Here is a 19,454-nt window from a genome sequence, read left to right as displayed (position 1 = left end):
CTTCACAGTAACACGAGGTGATGATGTCACAATAACGTATAGATTAATTGCTGGATCCCTCATGGAACCTGTATACAGTCATGGCACAGAACCTCACAGCCCTGCGAAATCCAAAATCAGAATTGTTGGTTAAACTGCTGCACAATTTTCCCATAAAATCATGTGTGGTAAAAACAATACAAAATACTGGGGAGAACTCAGTGTTAATGTTGCAACACCTACCACCCAGCCACCAGTTATGCCGAGCCCGGAATTTTTTTTACATTGGACCATATGTAATTAGGGAAACTGGCCAACAACAAACACTGTTTAACCTGGCATAGTGTCTTAAACAAATTAAATTGTTGATGCAAAGCAATGTCTCAGAAGTTCAGCCAGCTTGTTGGCCTTTTCTGCAAACCTCTTTTGAGGGTTGGACAACCTGATTGCAGAAGCAGGATCCTTCTAAGAAACGTACAACAAGAGACATAACCTGTATTGTGGGAATAAGATTGGGAATTTTGAATAGTATTGATTCAGAAGTACTAATGAATAAATTGGCTACCACAACTGGAGGTCAAACCAAATTACAACAACCACTGCAGTCATCCTTAACAACCTTAGCAACCCCACAGTGGTTGTTATCAAACATATTACCAAATTGGGAAAAGTAAATGTGAATGACCAAAAATTGACAATTGATGCACTCAGTGCTACGCAAAATAACATCTCTTTAGCCTTCAGCTGTATCCAGGCTCAATTGTGGATGCTGTCAGTTGCTGCCTCAGTTATAAGAGAAGGTGAAGAAGACACTGTTCCTACTGAAGTTCGAAGAATAATCTTGGGATAGTGCCACTGATTTTGAAAGATAATTCCAATCTTAATGGAACTTGATAAATTTTACCTATGACCACAGCACAAAGACAGCCACAGCCTTTGTACTGAGGATACGTAATGCTTCAGTGCATTCAATATTCTCTATCATTGCATCAGGGCTGAATCATGATGGAGCTATTCTCTATCCTTTTGAGAATACAGAATGGGCCCGTCAAATTGGTGAGAAATGGCAAACTGTTATCTGGAAACTTGTATTGTACAGGAATAACAAGGGTTTATCTGTGAAAGTGATGCAATCAGAGCTCAAGATATTTGCTTAGACACAGAACAAAATGTTTGTAACTTTGAAATTCATCTAAACGAGATTCCTGAAACAGTACTGGTGCATATGGGCAATGGGTGTGCATGCTTAAGAACTGCTTGTGATAGTGTTTTCACAGAAGATTTGGTAATGAGTACTAAAAATCTTTCAAATTTTTGTCTGTAATTTTGCTAAAATTGCAGGATGTGATTTTTCTTTTGTAGCCCCTCACATCACCTTCTACAATCCAATTACACACTGATCCACCATTCCCTACTCCCATTGGGATGAACCTCACTCTGATAAAGCAATTGTTGCTTCACCAAGATTTTGTCGAAATTTTGAAAATGATTAAGAAAACGGACAAAACCCCCTTAATTATGGTTCATCAAAATATAAAAGAAATACGCTGTGCTCTGGAAAGAGTAAAGAGAGATGCCGAACACAGGTGGTAGGATAGTCTTTTTGGGTGGTCACCTACTGCTACAGGTGTCCTGAACAAATTGTATCATCCCATCATTGTTCTCTTGATTTTGGTTTTGATTGGTTTTGTTTTATCAGCAATCTTTTACATCATGAATTGGAGAATGATGAAATGGTTAACAAACCGCTTGGAAAGGGCAGAGCCATCCCAGAGGGTCCTGAGCACTTGGGAAGGGCAGACACCAAACCCCTCTGAGCAGGGACAGCAAAACCTTTTCCACTTGCCTCCCTCACCTGGCTGTGCTTTCCCTGCTTGTCAGCACCGTCATGTTTGCCTATCTGTAGCTCCCCTCCGTGTCCTCCCCATCCCTGGATCTGGCACTGTCAGTTCTGTACTCAGTGGTGCCTCTAGCCCTGAACCCCCTCATCTACAGCCTGAGGAACCAGGAGCTCAAGGCTGCAGTGTGGAGACTGATGACTAGATGGTTTCAGGAACACAAAACTGCTGGCCAGTTTCTTCCAGTCACTTGTAATAAAAGTCATTTTTGATAGAATTTTTCTGTTTGGTTGTGTTGGGTTTTTTTTCCCTCTATCTTAGTTTTTTAATATTATCCACAAAGGAAGGCCATTGTTTGTGTCATTTCTTATTTTTATTCTTTCCACCTTTTTAATAGCCACAAAATGTCAGTGAGGGGCTGTGCTCTCAGTGGCTTTGAATGAATTAAACAATCTCTCAGAAAAGTTTTCACTGGAGATTCCCCTTCTGTTCCCTTTTCTGAAGCTGCAGTAGCAATGTCTGTATGCAGAGCTGGGGGCAGATCAGTGCTGGCAGCTCTGCTCCTACTGGCCACACCACTCCTGATCCAGGCCGGGTGCCACTGGCCTTTACAGCCACCTGGGCACTCTGCTGGCTCATGTCCAGCCTGCTGTCCATCAGTGCCCCCAGGTCCCTTTCTGCCTGTCCACTCTCCAGCCACTCTGTCCCCAGCCTGTAGCACTGCAGGGGTTGTTGTGGACAAAGTGCAGGACCTGGCACTTGGTCTTGTTAAACCTCACTTTCTTAGATTTGGGCCCTGGATCCAGTCTGTCAGGGTCCCTCTGCAGAGCCCTCCTACCTTCCAGCAGGTCCACACTCACACCCAGCTTGGTGTCACCTGCAAATTTGCTGATGGTGGACTCAATTCCTTCATTCACTGCCTCTGTATGTTACCCATAGGTAACACGTGTTTGTAGAGAAGAGCAGATGCTCCAAGCTGCTGTTGGCCCATGTCCTGAGTGGCTGGCCCAGTTTCAGTCGTAGCTGGACCAGCACGGCTGGCTCAGCATGGGAGGAGGTGAGGGGATCTCGAGGGGCTTCCACTTCAGGGCGGGGCTGGGGGGCCATGGGGGAGGCACGCAGGGCTGGTGCTCTGCTTTCCTGGCCACTGCTGCTGCCGGGGCCACGTCTGAGAGCTGCCAAACCGGATGGTCCTTGGGCTCCCTGGGGCCGAGGGAGAGTCGCGCCTTCTTGGCCGGGATGCTGGAGCTGCAGCAGGGTGACTGTGGAGAGAGCAGTGCCTGAGGCCCCAGCTGCTGGTGGCACACAGAGACCCTCCTGCCCAGCAGGGCCCAGAGCTGGCAGGGCTGCAAAGTCGCCATTGCTGTAGTGTCTGTGCGGGACCAAGACAGCGGCAGCGGCCGGAGCCCGGTGAGGCGGCGGCGAAACTCGGAGGCGGCCCCAGCGCAGCATCCCGGGGACGGTACCGCCACCTCTGTGGTACCCCCGAGGCCCTGGCGGGAAGGAGACCGCGGGCAGCCGCACCCGCAGCGCCCTCAGCCCGGGGGGAACGCGGGCCGAGCACGGCACAACGAATCCACTAGAGCCCCCGGCCGCACCCTCCGCCCGCAGCGAGCTCCGAGCCACCGAGGAACCGAACGCGGCTCCCAGGGCGCTGGGGCCGCCTCCGAGCTCCGCCGCCGCCTCACGGGCTCCGGCCACTGTCACCACTGCCGGGCCCCACAGGAGCTCTAGAAATGGTGCCTTTGCTGCGGCAGGAGCGTCCTGGCGGCGGAACCAGGGTCGGGCTCGCCCCGGTTTTGCTCAATCAGCACGCGAGAAGGAGGAGTGACGTCAGAATCAGCCAATAGCAGCGAGGGGCGGGCTCTGAGCACCTCATGGACTCTCGTTCCTTTCCCGCACTCCGCCATTGCTCGGAACCCTCGTCTGAGCAGCGGCTCCGGCACTGGGCCCGGCTCGGGCATCGGGCCAAGGAGCCGCTGCTGCCCTGAACCGCCGGGAGCTCGGGGTGAGCGGGAGCTGCGGGCGGTGGGAGCTGGGAGTGAGTCTGGGATGGAGCCCGGACCCACCTGGAGCCCCGGCAGGAGTCCGAGCCGGGCAAGGGATGTTTGAGAGAGGCCCCGGGGCTGTGCGGGAAAATTCACGTGGCCAGAGGTTTGTGTAACACAAAGGAGACAGAGGAGTCCTGTAAAAGTGACTTTATTAATGAACAAAGGGAGAGGCTATGGGCATTTGTCTTGCTGTTTCTAAATCGCAGCCTCCTTTTTACCCTCATTTTCTGGGCTGCATCTCCCTCTCCCTTTCCCGAAAAAAAAAAAGACACTTGGAAGGTCCAGGTTTCCCAATCCGCCTGCTGCATGTTGTAAGGGAAATTAATCCACAAACACCAGAGGTTTATGTCCAAAAAGGAGACAGAGGAGTCCTTTTTGCTTTATTCGAATAAAGGGAGAGGCCATGGGGCATTCCCCTGGGATCTCTCAAATTTTGGAGGACGCAGCCTCCCTTTTTATCGTAATTTCCCGGCCGCTTTTCCCTCTCTCTTTCCCCATTGGCTGAGGTACTCAAGAGGCACAGACTTCCCGGAACGCCTGACACCTGACATTCCCCTCTAATGTATAACCCTCCCTTTTAATTTTTAATTCTTGTAGAATTCAGTTTTCCCCCTCCCCGTTGCTTCTTTCATCTTCTGTTACCCAATTTTATTAACCAGCAAATCTACAGTTTGTTTGTAAAGGCAAATCTCTTTTTCCATTCATCAATCAGTGTAATCCCTCCCATTGTTTCTTTTATCTATAGGTGCTAACTTTACCTACCAACAGATCTACAGTTTGTTTGTAAAGACAAATGTAACATTCCTCTCAATCCCTCTCAATCCCTCCTCTTTTATTTTTAGTAATTGTCTTTACAAACTTTAGCTATCATTGTCTTAATTTCTTGTTCTTGTGTCCTTTTTGGTTTTGCAATTATTTGCAATGACATTAATTTCTGTCCTTTTGTAGCTATCTCTGGGTCAGTAGGTATGGCTATAACTTGCATCCCCTTGATCACATGTTGAATAAGTTGTATTAAGCAAGGGATCATGCATGGTAAAAAGATTAGAGTTGCTACAGCACATAAGAGGAAAAAAAGCAGTTGTTTAACCCACAGTCCACCAGGTAGCCATGAAAACATGTCCCATTCCCATCCTTTCCATGTTTGGACAGGTACATGAGCTAACTTTCTTATTCCTTTTGCTATTTGTTTCACCACCTTTCCATTGTCATCTATTTGCAAACAGCAGTTTGAGTCATTTAATTTACCACACACGCCCCCTTCTTCTGCTAATAAGTAGTCTAATACCATCCGGTGTTGAAATATTGCATTTCTCATCTGAGTAGATTGGTCAGCAAGAAGGTCAAGAGCTGTAGCTGTCTGGTTACTTACTATTTCAAAGACAGCTTGTAACCTGATTATCCGATTTAAATTATAAATGGGTTCTCGGGCACCTGATATTAATTCACTAGGATTCCAAGTGGCTGGGCCATAGTGTTGTATGATTCGTTCAGGTGGCCATTCATTATCACCCCACTTTTGGCTGCTCCCCCCAGCCAAAGATACATCAATTGACCGTTTTTCCCTGATTAGATCATCATATACCTTGATTCCTAACTGGTTTCCCTGAACTTGTGGTAGCAGAAAGAACAGAGGTCTGATATACCCCACATAACATATTCCTGACCAGTTTGGGGGTAACCTGCGATAGGCATATTGGCCACAAATCCAGTAATGCCCCTTTAATGCCCACGTCCCGTTGGCAAAGGGACCTTCCCAATTTTCATGATCTACTGGGGGGTCAAAATACAGCTTACTTCCTGGGCCTAGTGGTCCCCCAAGAATAGTTGCCCCACCATAAGAATCACAGTATTTGCACTTCCATGCTCCCACATGAGGTTTCCAGCTGCAGTTACATCCCAGATCTGTTTTATTAGATTGGGACCAGAACCTGCTAAAAAGAGTTCGAGTTCCATTCTGGTGTTGCCACTTCCACTGATAGTCACGAACAACATGTGTCCTACTTGTGGAATTATCTCGGGGGCAGCTTAAAAATAAGGAGTCAAAAAACTTATCCCTCCCCACTGCTTTACAGCCTTCCAAATCTTTCTGGTAAGTATGGTAGGAACACTTTACCCAGCTACCATTTGAGAGCTTAACATGAGTTTGATTCCATCTACCTTGATATCTGGAACAATCATAAGGAAGGCATTTGGGGGTCCAACAATCTAAACCCAAAGATAAAGTCCAGTTACAAACACTTTTCCCCACGTATATGCTTCCTGTTCTATTTAGACAATAAGTGCCTCTTTTAGAAGAATGAAGCCGCCATGGACTTCCTTCTTCATCCCAGAATCCTGTTCCATTATGGACTTCACTCAGGGTGCTAACCCACCATTTAGGTTCGACTGGGCTGGCCACCCATGGCCAGTTTTCAGATCCTCCTGGCCCCCCACAGACCCAGCAATTGCTAAGGTTAAAGGTTTTTGCTACTTCTTCTCCTAAGGTTAAAAACTTATTTTCCCATTCCTGGCCCCATCCTAACTGACAGTATAAAGGTAAGATCAATAAGAGAAACATTCTAACTGGGTTATGTAATTCCCTAACCTAATTTTTACTTTCACGTTGTCTTCTGCACCTGTGGTGAGTGAAGGCACAGAAACAGCTTAATGTAAAGGAAAACAGTGACAGCAAAGGGCTGGCCCCCCAGTGACTGGAGATCTGAGAGGTGGGATGCCCACACAAACTTATTTCAGCAGGCAGTCCGTGGGTAGGCACACGAGGCTTCCCTCGATGTCGACGCACTTGCTACTGCTCCAGTCCGCCCCTGCGGAGTGTCAGTCGTGGCTTCCCGTCCTTCTCCTCCAGCTGAGATGTCCAAATCTCTGGGGCCTTAGAGACCTTGACCCGAGTGTGATGGGTCCACCCGTGTTCAGCTGTCTTGACGGCTGTTTCTGTGGTCAGCAACACCTGGAAAGGTCCACGCCACTTCACCACCAGCGGTGCTTCTTTATACTCCTTAACTAGGACCCAATCTCCTGGCTGGATGTTGTGAACAGCAAAGTCCAAAGGCAGAGTCTGTGCCAGCTGAGCCTCCTGTCGAAGAGATTTCACAAGAGACAGTACCCGAGACACATAATGTTTCAAATACACATCACTTATCTCTATCCCCCCACTAGGCTGAGAGTTGCAAGGATAAGGAATTCCAAACATTAACTCAAAGGGAGATAATTGAATATCTTCCCTGGGTCTGGCCCTTATTCTTGCCAAAGCCAGGGGCAGGAGCCGTACCCAAGGCATCTTGGTTTCTATCACCAGCTTCAGAAGGTGTTTCTTTATTTCTCCATTCATTCTTTCAACCCGACCCGAACTTTGGGGGTGCCAGGGGGTGTGCAGGTTCCATTGTATCCCTAAAGCAGCCATAACTCCTTGAAGAATTTTTCCTGTAAAATGAGTTCCCCTATCTGAGTCTATTGCTTCCACAATTCCATATCTTGGAATTATTTGTTCCAGAAATACTTTAACAACTGATCCTGTAGTTGCTGAAACAGTAGGGAATGCTTCTGGCCAGCCTGTTAATTGACATACTATTACCAGAAGATATTTAAACCTTGCCACTCAGGGCATTTCAGTAAAATCCACCTGACATCTCTGGAAGGGACGTACAGCCCAAGGCCTCCCTCCCCTGGCAAGTTTCTTTGTAACCTTGTTATTGGTTTTAGCACAAGTCAAACAACCCTCAATAGCTCGTTTTGCCAAGCTAAAAAGACCCACAGAAGCATACATTTTTAGGAAGGCTTCTGCCAACCCTCGAGAGCCCCAATGACTCCCTTCATGAAGTTGTTTTAACAATTGTAAGGCCAGGGCTTTTGGAATCCACTGCCTCCCATCCCTTGTAAACCAATTGTTTCCTCTTTCTTCTGCCCCACTCTTTTTAATTATCTCGAGTTCTTCTGGTGGAAAAGACAGTTTCTCTGGCAGTGGTGCAGTTACTGGGAGTAAGGGGAGGATCTTAGAGATTTCTGGCAACAATGCAGCTTTCCGAGCCTCCTCATCAGCCAATCGGTTTCCTATTGCCTCCTCTGAGTACCCTGCCTGATGCCCCTTAACGTGGATTATTGCCACCCTCTTTGGTAAATTCACTACCTCCAATAGGCGAGAGACTAAGTTTTCATGGGCTAACGTCTTTCCCCTAGAATTTAATAAACCTCGTTCTTCCCACAGTTTCCCAAATGCATGTATCACCCCATAAGCATATTTAGAATCGGTAAAAACGTTCACTGTCTTATCCCGGTATAACTCACAGGCTCTGATCAGCGCATACAGCTCAGCTGTCTGGGCTGACCAGGTGGGCGGTAACCTCCCCCCTTCCTTTAATTGTTTGCCATTCACGATAGAGTATCCTGTAAAACGCTTCCCGTTTATTACTCTTGATGACCCATCGATGAACACATTCTCTCCCTCAGGCCAGGGATTATCTCTCAAATCTTCCCTAGCTCTAGTCTGGAGATCTATAACCTGGATACAATCATGGCTTTCCTCCTGTCTCCCCCTTTCTTCGGGGCCATTCAAGCAGGAGGCTGGATTAAAATTTTCCCCATTTTTAAATTCTAAATCCTCCTGTTCCATTAAACAAGATTCATACTGTAATAATCGAGCGCTCGTCATCCACTTAGAGGCTCTCTCAGTTAACAGAGCTTTAATCTGATGTGAAACCTTTACAATTAGATACCCTCCCCTTGTCAGCTTTCGCGCCTCAGCCACCATCAGAGCTGTGGCTGCACAGTTCTGCAGACAATGGGGCCAGCCTCTGGCCACTGCGTCTAACAATTTAGAGAAATAGGCGACAGGTCTTCGTGTCCCTCCATGCTCTTGTACCAAAATTCCTTTAGCATGTCCCAATTTAACATCCACATGTAGTTGAAATTCCTTTTCTGCATCTGGAAGTGCTAAGACGGGGGCGTTAACTAATTTGTCTTTTAATTTTCTAAAGCTTTGTTCTCCTTCCGGGGTCCATACCACGACATTAGGACTGCTTTGGGTTAAGAAGTTATATAAAGGTCTAGCCACAACAGAAAAATCCTCGATCCAGGCTCTACAGTACCCCACCAACCCTAAAAATTGCCATAGCTCCTTTTTAGTCTGGGGTAATGGTATTTGCAAAATCCCTTTTATTCTTTCTGGGTCAATACACCGTAACCCCTCAGTTAGAATGTGTCCCAAATATTTGACCTTCTTTTCTACTAACTGAGCTTTCTTTTTGGACACTCTAAGTCCCTTTTTTGCAAGGAAATTAAGCAATTTTACAGTAGCCTCTTCAACCACCTCTTCTTGCTCTCCTGATAACAGCAAATCATCAACATACTGCAACAGCTTAACTCCGGAGGGTGGAGTAAACTCTCTTAATATTTTCTGCAAAGCTTGTCCAAACAAGACCGGTGACTCTGTATATCCCTGGGGAAGGACTGTCCATGTCAACTGTTGTTTTATCATCTTCCCTCCTTCCTCCTGTTCCCATTCAAAGGCAAAATATTGTTTACTATCTTCTGTAATCGGACACCCCCAGAAAGCATCCTTCAAATCCAGTACAGAGTAATACCGATGTGAGGAAGGGATCTGATTCAGGATGGTATATGGATCCGGAACTGTGGGATACCTTGGTTTGACAATTTCATTTATTATTCTTAAATCCTGCACTATTCTATATGTTCCATCTGGTTTCTTAACCGGCAGGATAGGGGTATTATAAGGAGACATACACGGCTCCAAAAGACCTGCTTTTAGCAGGGACTCAATGACAGGCTGTAACCCCTTCTTTCCCTCTCTTGAAAGAGGATATTGCTTTTTAGACACCACTTGTCCCGGTTGCTTTAAAGTAATTTGGAGAGGTTCTATATCTAGTTTTCCATATTTCCCTGGGGCTGCCCACACTTCCGGATTTATTTCAGTATAAGCCTTCTCAGATATTTTACACAAAGATACTACCGTTTTGGACTCCGTTTCACTTCTTACAATACTAATTTGCATTCCCATTCTAGCCATCAGATCTCTTCCCAGTAAATTACAATCACAATTAGGAACAAACAGGAATTCATGCAGTTCAAACCTGTCCCCCACATCGATTAACAGTGGTTGTATAAAATACACTCGCTCATCCTTTCCACTCACTCCTTGAATAACCACAGATCTTTTTGACAATTTTCCCCCCCTAGGTATAAAATTTAAGGTGGATCGGGAGGCCCCTGTGTCTACCAAAAAACACACCTCCTCTCGATCCGGACCCACCTTAAAAGTTATCAAGGGCTCCTGAGTGGTGGGTCCTTGATATAATAGGAGCCCCTGACACCCCTAACAATCCATTTCCATTATCCTCTGGACTTCTTCCTCCTGAGGGTCCAGCTGCTTCTGCGGGCACTCATTTTTCCAATGCCCTTCTGCCCTGCAAATAGCACACTGGTTCCTCCCCAGCCGCGGTTTGGGTTGGCTTTCCCCTGCCAAAGAGGGAATGCCTCTGCCACTTCCCTGTGGCCGACCCCGGCCCCTCTGTCCTGGAGGACCCCTTGGACCCTGCGGTTTATTCCTCCGGGGTTGCAAAAACTCTGCCATCATCTTTGCCTTAGCCTTTGCCTTTTCCTCATCCCTTCTTACATATATCTGCTGTGCTTTTCTAACCAATTCTTCCAGAGGCTTATTTTGCCACTCTTCATCTTTTTGTACTCCTTTCCTTATATCAGGCCAAGCCTTAGTAACAAATTGTACTTTCAGCAATGTGTCAAAGGCTGGCCCCTCAGGATCCATCCCCCCATGTTTCCTCAAGGCATCCGTAATCCTCTCCAACCAGTGAGAGGGACTTTCCTGTTTATCCTGTTCTATCGACATAGCCTTAGCTACATTGTTAGCTTTGGGAGCAGCTGACTTGATTGCCCTGATCAGATAAGCACGGTAATCACGGAGGCGAGCCAAGCTAACCTGGTTATTTGGGTCCCACTGAGGGTCTGCCTGGGGGATAGCATCATCCACAGTAGGAGCATTGGGTCCAGCCCCCCCTGCTGCTTGTGGATGTTCATCCTCCCACACCTGCCGAGCTTTCTGCAAAATCATTCGTTTCTCTGATGACCCAAACAAAATTCCCAACAGAAAATCCCAATCCTTCCATGTATAATCCGCATTTCCCAAATATTCTTCTATCTTTTCCCCCACCCCTATTGGATCATCTAAATACGGGGGTAATTCTTTTTTCAACCCTCTTATATCCTGGGTAGTAAGTGGTACAATCACAAACCCAAATCCTCCTCCTTGACCCCCCAAAGGAACTTGACGGAGTGGCATCTGGTGTACCCCTGTCTCTTGGGGGGTTTCTGATGCCCTAAATTGGGTTCCTCTTCTAGTTCTAGGGGGTGATACCACATGCTGCTCCCTTCCCCCTGTAACATCGTTATTCTCAGGTGGGGCTGTAGGAATAACATTTCCATGATCCCTTTGCTCTGGGACTTGAGGATACAGGGGACCTGCAGCTGGCCCTGGGTCAGCTGGCAACACCAGAGGACAAGGCGGGGGAAGGTGCTGAAAAACATCCCAATCATCACCATTTTCGTCCTCCTCTCCTTTTTCCTCTTCTCCATTTCTTTTTCTTAACACATAGATTTCTCCTGTTGCTTGTCTAACCCATATTAATCCACATTCCCTTTCAATCCATCCTTTCCAATTCTCCTCTAAATACCTCCACAGAATACGACACAAATGAATTTTATCTGATCCATAACATGGCCACAAAAGCCCCTTTTCCAATTTATACTCCGGCCACACAAAATAGCAATATTTTACCATTATTTCCCTAGTTACTCCTGGGTGAACACACAATCTGTCCCAAGACCTCAGCATTCTCCCCAAGGGACTCTCCGGGGGTATTATGGGATCCTTTTTGCAGTGTCCCTTTCCCGGCTTCACCCTTCCAACCCTCCATGGGTTCCCCGTTTCACCTGTACTGCCCTCCATGGGCGCCCTCCCAGGTGTACCTGTGCTGCCCTCCATAGGCGCCCTCCCAGGTTTGCTCCCCGAGGATCCCATTTTACTCACCGGTGAGATTTTCAGTGGTCCTTCCCTGCGGACTCTTCACGGACCCCTCTGGTCCGCCACTCGTCTGTCTCCTGGACAGTCTCGGGAACCCAATCGATCGCCCGGTGCCAGCCGGCACCCCGGGGAGCTGATCACCGAAACTGGGTGAGGCCCGCCTTCAGCTCCACCGCTGCCTGCCGCCCCGGACGGTGGAAATATCCCGGATGAGCCCCCAATTTGTAAGGGAAATTAATCCACAAACACCAGAGGTTTATGTCCAAAAAGGAGACAGAGGAGTCCTTTTTGCTTTATTCGAATAAAGGGAGAGGCCATGGGGCATTCCCCTGGGATCTCTCAAATTTTGGAGGACGCAGCCTCCCTTTTTATCGTAATTTCCCGGCCGCTTTTCCCTCTCTCTTTCCCCATTGGCTGAGGTACTCAAGAGGCACAGACTTCCCGGAACGCCTGACACCTGACATTCCCCTCTAATGTATAACCCTCCCTTTTAATTTTTAATTCTTGTAGAATTCAGTTTTCCCCCTCCCCGTTGCTTCTTTCATCTTCTGTTACCCAATTTTATTAACCAGCAAATCTACAGTTTGTTTGTAAAGGCAAATCTCTTTTTCCATTCATCAATCAGTGTAATCCCTCCCATTGTTTCTTTTATCTATAGGTGCTAACTTTACCTACCAACAGATCTACAGTTTGTTTGTAAAGACAAATGTAACATTCCTCTCAATCCCTCTCAATGTCCTCCTTATTATGCACCCCTCCTTTAGTATAACATCCGATTTTTGTGGCTTTGTTAAGTGTTTCTCCTTCTCGAAGTTCAGGAATTGAGCAGGATGTTGGGTGAGCAGCAGTCCGTGTGAATTAATAACATTTTCTGAAGTGAAGATTCCTCACATTGCTTTCTCATGTACACGTTTTTGGCTCTATCTCCAAGGCAATTTCACTCACTGACGCTGTATTTTTCTTCCTGTGTGTTTCTTGATTTTGGGATTATTCTCAGTCCCTCACTCCCTGTCCTTTTGTAGCCGTTTCTGGATCAGGCCTGGCTGCCACCTGCATCCCCTTGCTCAGCTGCTGAATGAGCTGCACTCAGCAAGGTGTCTGCATGGGAAAAAGATGAGAGTTGCTGCAGCACATCAGAGGAGGAACAGCATTCATTTAACCCATGGTCTGCCAGGGAAGCACGAAAACGTGTCCCATTGCCATTCTGTCCCTGTTTGGACTGGTGCGTGATCTACTTTCTTGTTTCCTTTGTGACCTGTTTTACCACTTCTCAGTTATCATCTCTTTGGAAACAGCAGTTTGAGTCATTTAATTTTCCACAAACTTCTCCTTCTTCTGTGAATAGGTAATGTGATCCCATCCCATGGTGAAATGTCCTGTTCTTCATTTCCCTGGATTTGTCAGCAGGAAGGTCAGGAGCTGGAGGTGGCCAATTGATTGTTATTTCGAGGACTGATAATGTATTCCTTAGTACATAACAATAATCATAATAATAGCAGTAATAACAGCAACAACTTCAACAGTAATTATAGTATGAACATTAATCATAATAGTAAGAATGAGAATAATATTTCGTTTTTAATCTAATTATGCTGCACAAAATATTGGAGAATTTTTTTTCTCCTCATGTGAATTCATTAAGGTTCCCAGGGGCTGGTCCATAGTGTTATAGGATTTGTTCTGGTGTCTTTCTATCTTTTCCCCATTTTTGGGCACTCCCTCCAGCCAGGGCTGCATCAATTGACCACTTTTCTCTAATGAAATCATCAAATACTTGATTTCCCAGCTGATTTCTCTAGACTAGCACCCCAGTGCTCTAATACACCCTATGCAACACCTCACATGTTGGAGTGGGGAGAGGGATGATTCTCTCACACTTTTTTTAGTAAAATGTTCACAACATTCTCCATTTGCTGTTTCGCTTTGCAATTTAACCAATTTTTGTTGCAGTTAGATATCCTCACTATGGGCTCTGTGTGCTGGATATAAAACCTCAGGTGGCATCATGTGGTCTGGCTTGCCCTGGTTCAGGTGGCACGTGGTTGTGGCTATATTTCTCCCATTTGCAGGCCCTTATCTAAACAGGGGCCCTTCAACTAAGGCTACTGTGGCTGTGTTGGGGGTTGGGGTTTGTTCCCTTCCTTTTTCTCTCTGTGGAATTTTCCCTGTTATGATGCTAAGAAAGCTTGTTGTGCTGCACCCTAGCTCATGATGGCAAGTGACAAAAGAGATGGGGAGTAGCTGGGCAGGGTCTGGCCCTTGTGCTCGCTGGTGGGGCCAGAGGAAGATGTCTGGGGGCTGCTCACTTCCACCCCTGCCATCCCAACACCAGGAGTCAGGTTCTCTGCTGTGGGACACTGCACTGCTGCCTGCCCCTCTCCAGCTGCTGCCTCTGCACATGCAGCCGAGTGCCACAACCCCTGTGGTGAGCGGGGAGTCCTTCCTCCATCCCTTCTCCCATCTGGGACATTGCTGACATTGTCCCAGCCTTCCACAGCTGTGTGGGACCTGCCCTGCACCCACCACTGGCACTGAGTACAGGAAAAGTGTCTGTGGCCAAAAAGGACTGGAGCTGAGTTGCTGTTCTGTTTCTTGTTCATTTTCATAGCTGCTGTTGTTTTTGTTTTCTGGTTAGATATATTAGTAAAGAGCTGGTCCTCCTACCCCCATACCTCTGCCTGAGGGCCCCTGATTGCAAAATTATAACAATTAGGAGGGAGGGGGTTTACATTCTCCATCCTGGAAGGAGCTCCTGCTGTTCTTGGCAAATACCTGTCATCCAAACCAGGACAGATTTTGGTGCCCAGACAGTGGGGTCTGAGGGCATTGAGAGCAAGGTGAAAAAAGGAATAACAGTTCTTGAGTTACCTAAGGTTTTGTGTTAGGTGGCACCATATTGTCCAGGTTAATCTGGCTTGGGCTCCATGTGATCACAGGTACATCTCTCCCATTTGCAAGCCCTTATTTGAGCATGGGTCCCCTCACCAAAATTACTGTAGCTATTATCCCATTCATTTGGTGGGTTGATCAGGTGAGGCAGTGATGGACTTTTAACTTCCTCTGGAACATAGTCACATGGATCTAGAGGTATCACACTCTAAGTGTGTCGCTTTGGAGTTACTTCAATAATGGCACTTACTGTGAGGAAGTGACAGCAGGGGAAATCTTCCCCCAACCCATCACCCAGTTTTTTGAGTCCACCTCACCAGTTTTCAAGGAGTTCAGATCCACTTTAAATGCTAATGATATCACACAGTGGCTGGTGTTGCTGATAGGCGTGTTCTAATTAGCATTCAAAGATAAGGGGGGATTGACTAGGATAACAACCCTGATACCTAACCCAGGAAATAGGGATGCTGCCCTAAAGCCTGATGCTGCCCTAGAGCCAGACCCTGCCCCAGAGACTAGGGATGCTGCCCCAGGCCCTGACCATGCCCCACAGCCCACTGCAGAAAGGAACCACCTGGAGTGGATGGGGGTTCTAGTGAAGGAGATGGAGGAGATGCTGAAGGAGCACTTTTCCTCAGCTGGTGAGAAACCCTCAACTCTCCCCCTGCTTTAAAGAGGGAGAGTCTGATGGGGCTGCAGTGCCGTGATCCTCCCCACTCTCTGACCATTCTTCTGGCTACCTCTGAGTCAGAGATGGAGGGAATTTGGCATAGAGAAAGCAAAAGACCAAGGAAGCTCTTCTTTCCAGGATAATCCAAGCTTTATTCATGAAGGGGTGCAGGGGAAAAAGAGGGCAAACAAAGGAGTGGTGAGGAATTTCAAATCATAGGTCAGGGGAGGGGAAACCGAGTTGCAGCCAGTGGGGCTGACCTGGTGGGGACGGGCTAAGGGAGGGCTGAACCAATTTCACAGAATTTAGTGGACTACAGTACAAAACATGCAGTGAAATACAACATCTCCCTATTTTTTGTTTAACCAAGTTAAAAGAAATGCATCAGGTTTTCTCTAAAAGGAAAACCAAACATTTTTAAAGCTTGCTAAAAGTCTCTGTGTCTGCTGGAATGTAGCCACATCTTGGGAAGATTTTCTGTCCTCTTTCCATTGGCGTCTTCTTTTTGAAGCAGCGGCTGCTTGCTTATCCCCTTCTGCCAGAGCTGGATGCTTGGGGACAAGAGGTTTCACCCACTTCTGGGGAATCCACCGATGGCCTGAGGGAGTGGCTACACATGCATAACCCACCCCCAGGTAAAGAGCTCACAGGGACCTTTGGTTTCCCAAGTTTCTGGATCCCTAATCTGGACTGGTGCAGAGTGGGACAATTTGAACTGATTACCACTGTTAAAGTGACGTACCACAGGTGGACTCATATTTTCAAATGAGCAATTTAGAAAATTGATAGTAAACATGGTTTTGCAGAGCTTCTGCTGTGAAGACATCCACACATTTGAATGGCTCTGTCTTTCCAGGACCTGCTTGGGTGTCTGATGGGCACGCTCGATCACACCTTGGCCTGTGGGGGAGTGGGGGATGCCAGTTTTATATTCCACTCACCACAGGTGGATAAAATCTAGGAAGTCCTTGGATGCATATGCTGGGCTATTATTGCTTAATTTCCCTAGGGATCCCCAGCACTGAAAAGGCTTGCACTAGGTGTTCTTTGGCATGCACAGCCTTTTCTCCTGCGTGAGCAGAGGCATAAACTGCACCTGAATATGTGTCAATGTTTACATGAACATATTTGAGGCAACCAAAGGTGGGAATGTGTGTGATGTCTGTCTGCCACACTTTACAGCTGTCAAGGCCCCGGGGGTTTAATCCCATACCCAGTGATGGCATGGCCTGGAGCTGGCAGCTGGGACAGGTGGCCACAATGGCTCGAGCCTGACTGCATATTTACTGGAACTGATGGATCAGACCTGGCCCATTCTGATGGTATTGCTGGTGGCTCAGCTTTGCCTGTTGGAAGATGTCGGAGAGCTGTGCTTTCTTAGCTGGGGCAGGCAGGGTGTATGCCTTACCCTCCTGCAATCTCACCTGGCAAATTGGTGTGTGACGTCACATGCATCACATGGAATGGATGCTCACAATGTGAAGCTAAATAAATTAGTTTTGAAAGCAATCTGAAGAGATGCTCATTCTCAATGTCTTTGAGAACTGCCTGCTCTGCTCTGGATGCTACCCCTGTGTAAGAGTCAGTCTGAATTTTTCTCTGATCTGCCTCAGAACCATCATCAGAAACTGGGGCCTGAGATTGCGCCACTTGCCCTGAACCAGAGCTCTGGCCTGGCTGAGGTAGATGCTTGTGGGCCAAAGGCTGTTTGTAGCTGTGCCTGGTGCTTGTCATGGGACGCTGCAGGGTGCTGGTTATCGCACCCTGCCCCACACCTGCATCATGGGGCTACGATCTCCACACAAAATAGTCCATAAATCTTCCCACCTTTTGGCCAGAGGCCACTCACTTTGGAAAAGGACTATGAAAAGTAACTTTCCTAAAGAGATTTTGAGATCTCTCTCTTCCCAATGGATTAAAGACGCGTCTATTGTCAGGCAACCACAAGGATGCGTCCCGTCTGTTGGTAGCTATATCCCATCCTTTCTGTCTCACTCTCTCCTTTTACCTCGTTAACCATGTCCCATTGTGCCTCACGACCATCATCAGAGACTGAGACCCTGGACCTCACCGACTCGCTCTGTACCCGAGTTCTGGACTGGCCAAGGTGGATGCCAGGGGACAGTTTGTGGGTGTGCTTGGTGCTTGCCATGGTACACTGCTCTCGAGCAGGGTAGTGGTTATAGCGTCCTGTTCCAGCACCTGTTTCTTAGAGCAACGATTTCCATATACAATATTATCCTCCACCTTTTGGCCAGAGACCATTCACTTTGGAAAAGGACTATAAAAAGTGACTTTCTTAAAGAAGACTTTGAGATCTCTTTCTCCCCAGCAGATTGAAGACACATCTATCGTCGGACGACCATAAGGATGGGTCCCATCTGTTGGTAGATATATCCCCATCCTTTTTCTCTCTCTCTCCCCTTTTACTTTGTTTCCTTTACCTCTTTATCTGTCTCTGTTCTATCCCAAAACTGAATTGGTAGCACGCAATAAAGTGCATTGCTGCTTGCTGCTGAATAAACCTGAGTCTCTTGCTTTTTGTGTTTTGCACCCTGGAGTCGAACGAACCATCATGACTCCCGCTTGGGTTGAGCGGACCGTGACACTTCTGTGCCACAGCAATACTGGCAATGCTGTTATTGCCACTGCCCGAGCTCTGCCGACCCACTGCCACTCGAGCTCTGCTCCTGGCAGCCACAACCGGCCCGCTGCTATCCCCCACTACGGGGCAAGAGTTCCTGCTGCTGTTACAGCCCCACCTGGAACACAAACCACTACCAAATTCTGCGGAAACTTACAAACAAATTCACTTCAGGCTTTTTCACTGTACTCTCCACGTCTCGCAGCATCTTACCAGTTTGCTTCTCTTACAGGTATCTGTCTATAAGTTTTAAACATACCTTTTTGTCCGTATCTCCGGCAGTTCTAGTTCTGCTCCCAGGGGTGCCAGTGAGGAAAAGGAGCCCTCTTCCTGGGAAGATCCCAAGTGGCCCCCTAGAAGGGTCCCGAACCCAGCTGGCCCCTCGGTCAGAGAGAACAGGGTCCCACCAGAGTCGCCAACGGATTGACCAAAATATGAGTATTGGTATAATACCGATACTTAACTGTGATGGACAAATTAACAATTTAACAATCTAACAATTTAAAGTTAGAGAGTGTACGTTTATTCAGCGCTGAGCAGCAGTGTGAGGTAATCCTCTAAGACGCACTGCAAAATCACAGGTAATCACAGTCTATTTATTTACAAAGGATTCAAACAAATACATATTCATAATGACAGCCCCTCCCATCCCCTCCTTCCTGTGGTAATTAGTTTGAATAGCTATTAAGTATGCATGTTTGACTTCTTAAATTAAGTTTGGGGCCATGTTTGTGGGGAGGGGTTTTAAAAGGAGGAACTAAGGTGCATCTTTCTCCCCCTAAACTCTTCAGGTTTTCTACCAATGACAATACAAATGATTTCTGGGAATAGTCCAATTTTTCAAAGAACGTGTTTCTGGTTGCATTGTCTATGTTCCTTTGGGTCAACTCACTAGTTTTTCTTTACCTATTGTAAGTGAAGCTGAGCAAACATGAAACGACAGACAAGTAATTATTTAAGTTTCAGATAAATACTCCCTTCTAACTTCTAACTTTTAATTATTTTCAGTATGGTAACTAAAATCCTAATTTTGTAAAATTAGTGTTTTAGGGCGAACCTGTAGCCAGGGGACCCCCTGGCAGTGCGGAGGGGTGCGGGAGGTTGGTGCTGAGCTGGCTCCGAGTCCCTGAGGCTGAAAGGGGCGCTGACTGCTCCAGCTGCCCTTGGGCAGAGCCACCATCAAACCCAACATGCTCAGCCCTTGTTTTTCCCATCCAAACCAGGATTTTCCAAACCTTGGAACCAAGAAGAAAGAGGAGAAGCACATGAGGAAGAGGGAGATGTCCCGGGAGCCGCAGGCAGGTGAGGAGGAAGTCAGTGCCCCTTTCCCCTT

The 19,454-nt window shown here is 47.2% G+C and overlaps 1 protein-coding gene across 1 annotated transcript in view; it reads left to right on the top strand.

Annotated features, from left to right (window-relative positions):
* Positions 1 to 3,749: 3,749 nt before the first annotated feature.
* Positions 3,750 to 19,454, top strand: part of LOC306815332 (olfactory receptor 14A16-like) — a gene marked incomplete at its 3' end in the record, with an annotated part of 252,560 nt that continues 236,855 nt past the window's right edge. Inside the window, exon 1 of the mRNA XM_079331914.1 lies at positions 3,750 to 3,825. The remainder of the gene's footprint in view (positions 3,826 to 19,454) is intronic.

The sequence above is a fragment of the Erithacus rubecula genome, assembly GCF_903797595.1.
Source record: "Erithacus rubecula genome assembly, contig: scaffold_115_arrow_ctg1, whole genome shotgun sequence".
NCBI classification, from domain to species: Eukaryota; Metazoa; Chordata; class Aves; order Passeriformes; family Muscicapidae; genus Erithacus; species Erithacus rubecula.
The sequence above is the reverse complement of the archived record's forward strand: the minus strand, read 5'-3'. Positions and strand labels throughout refer to the sequence as shown.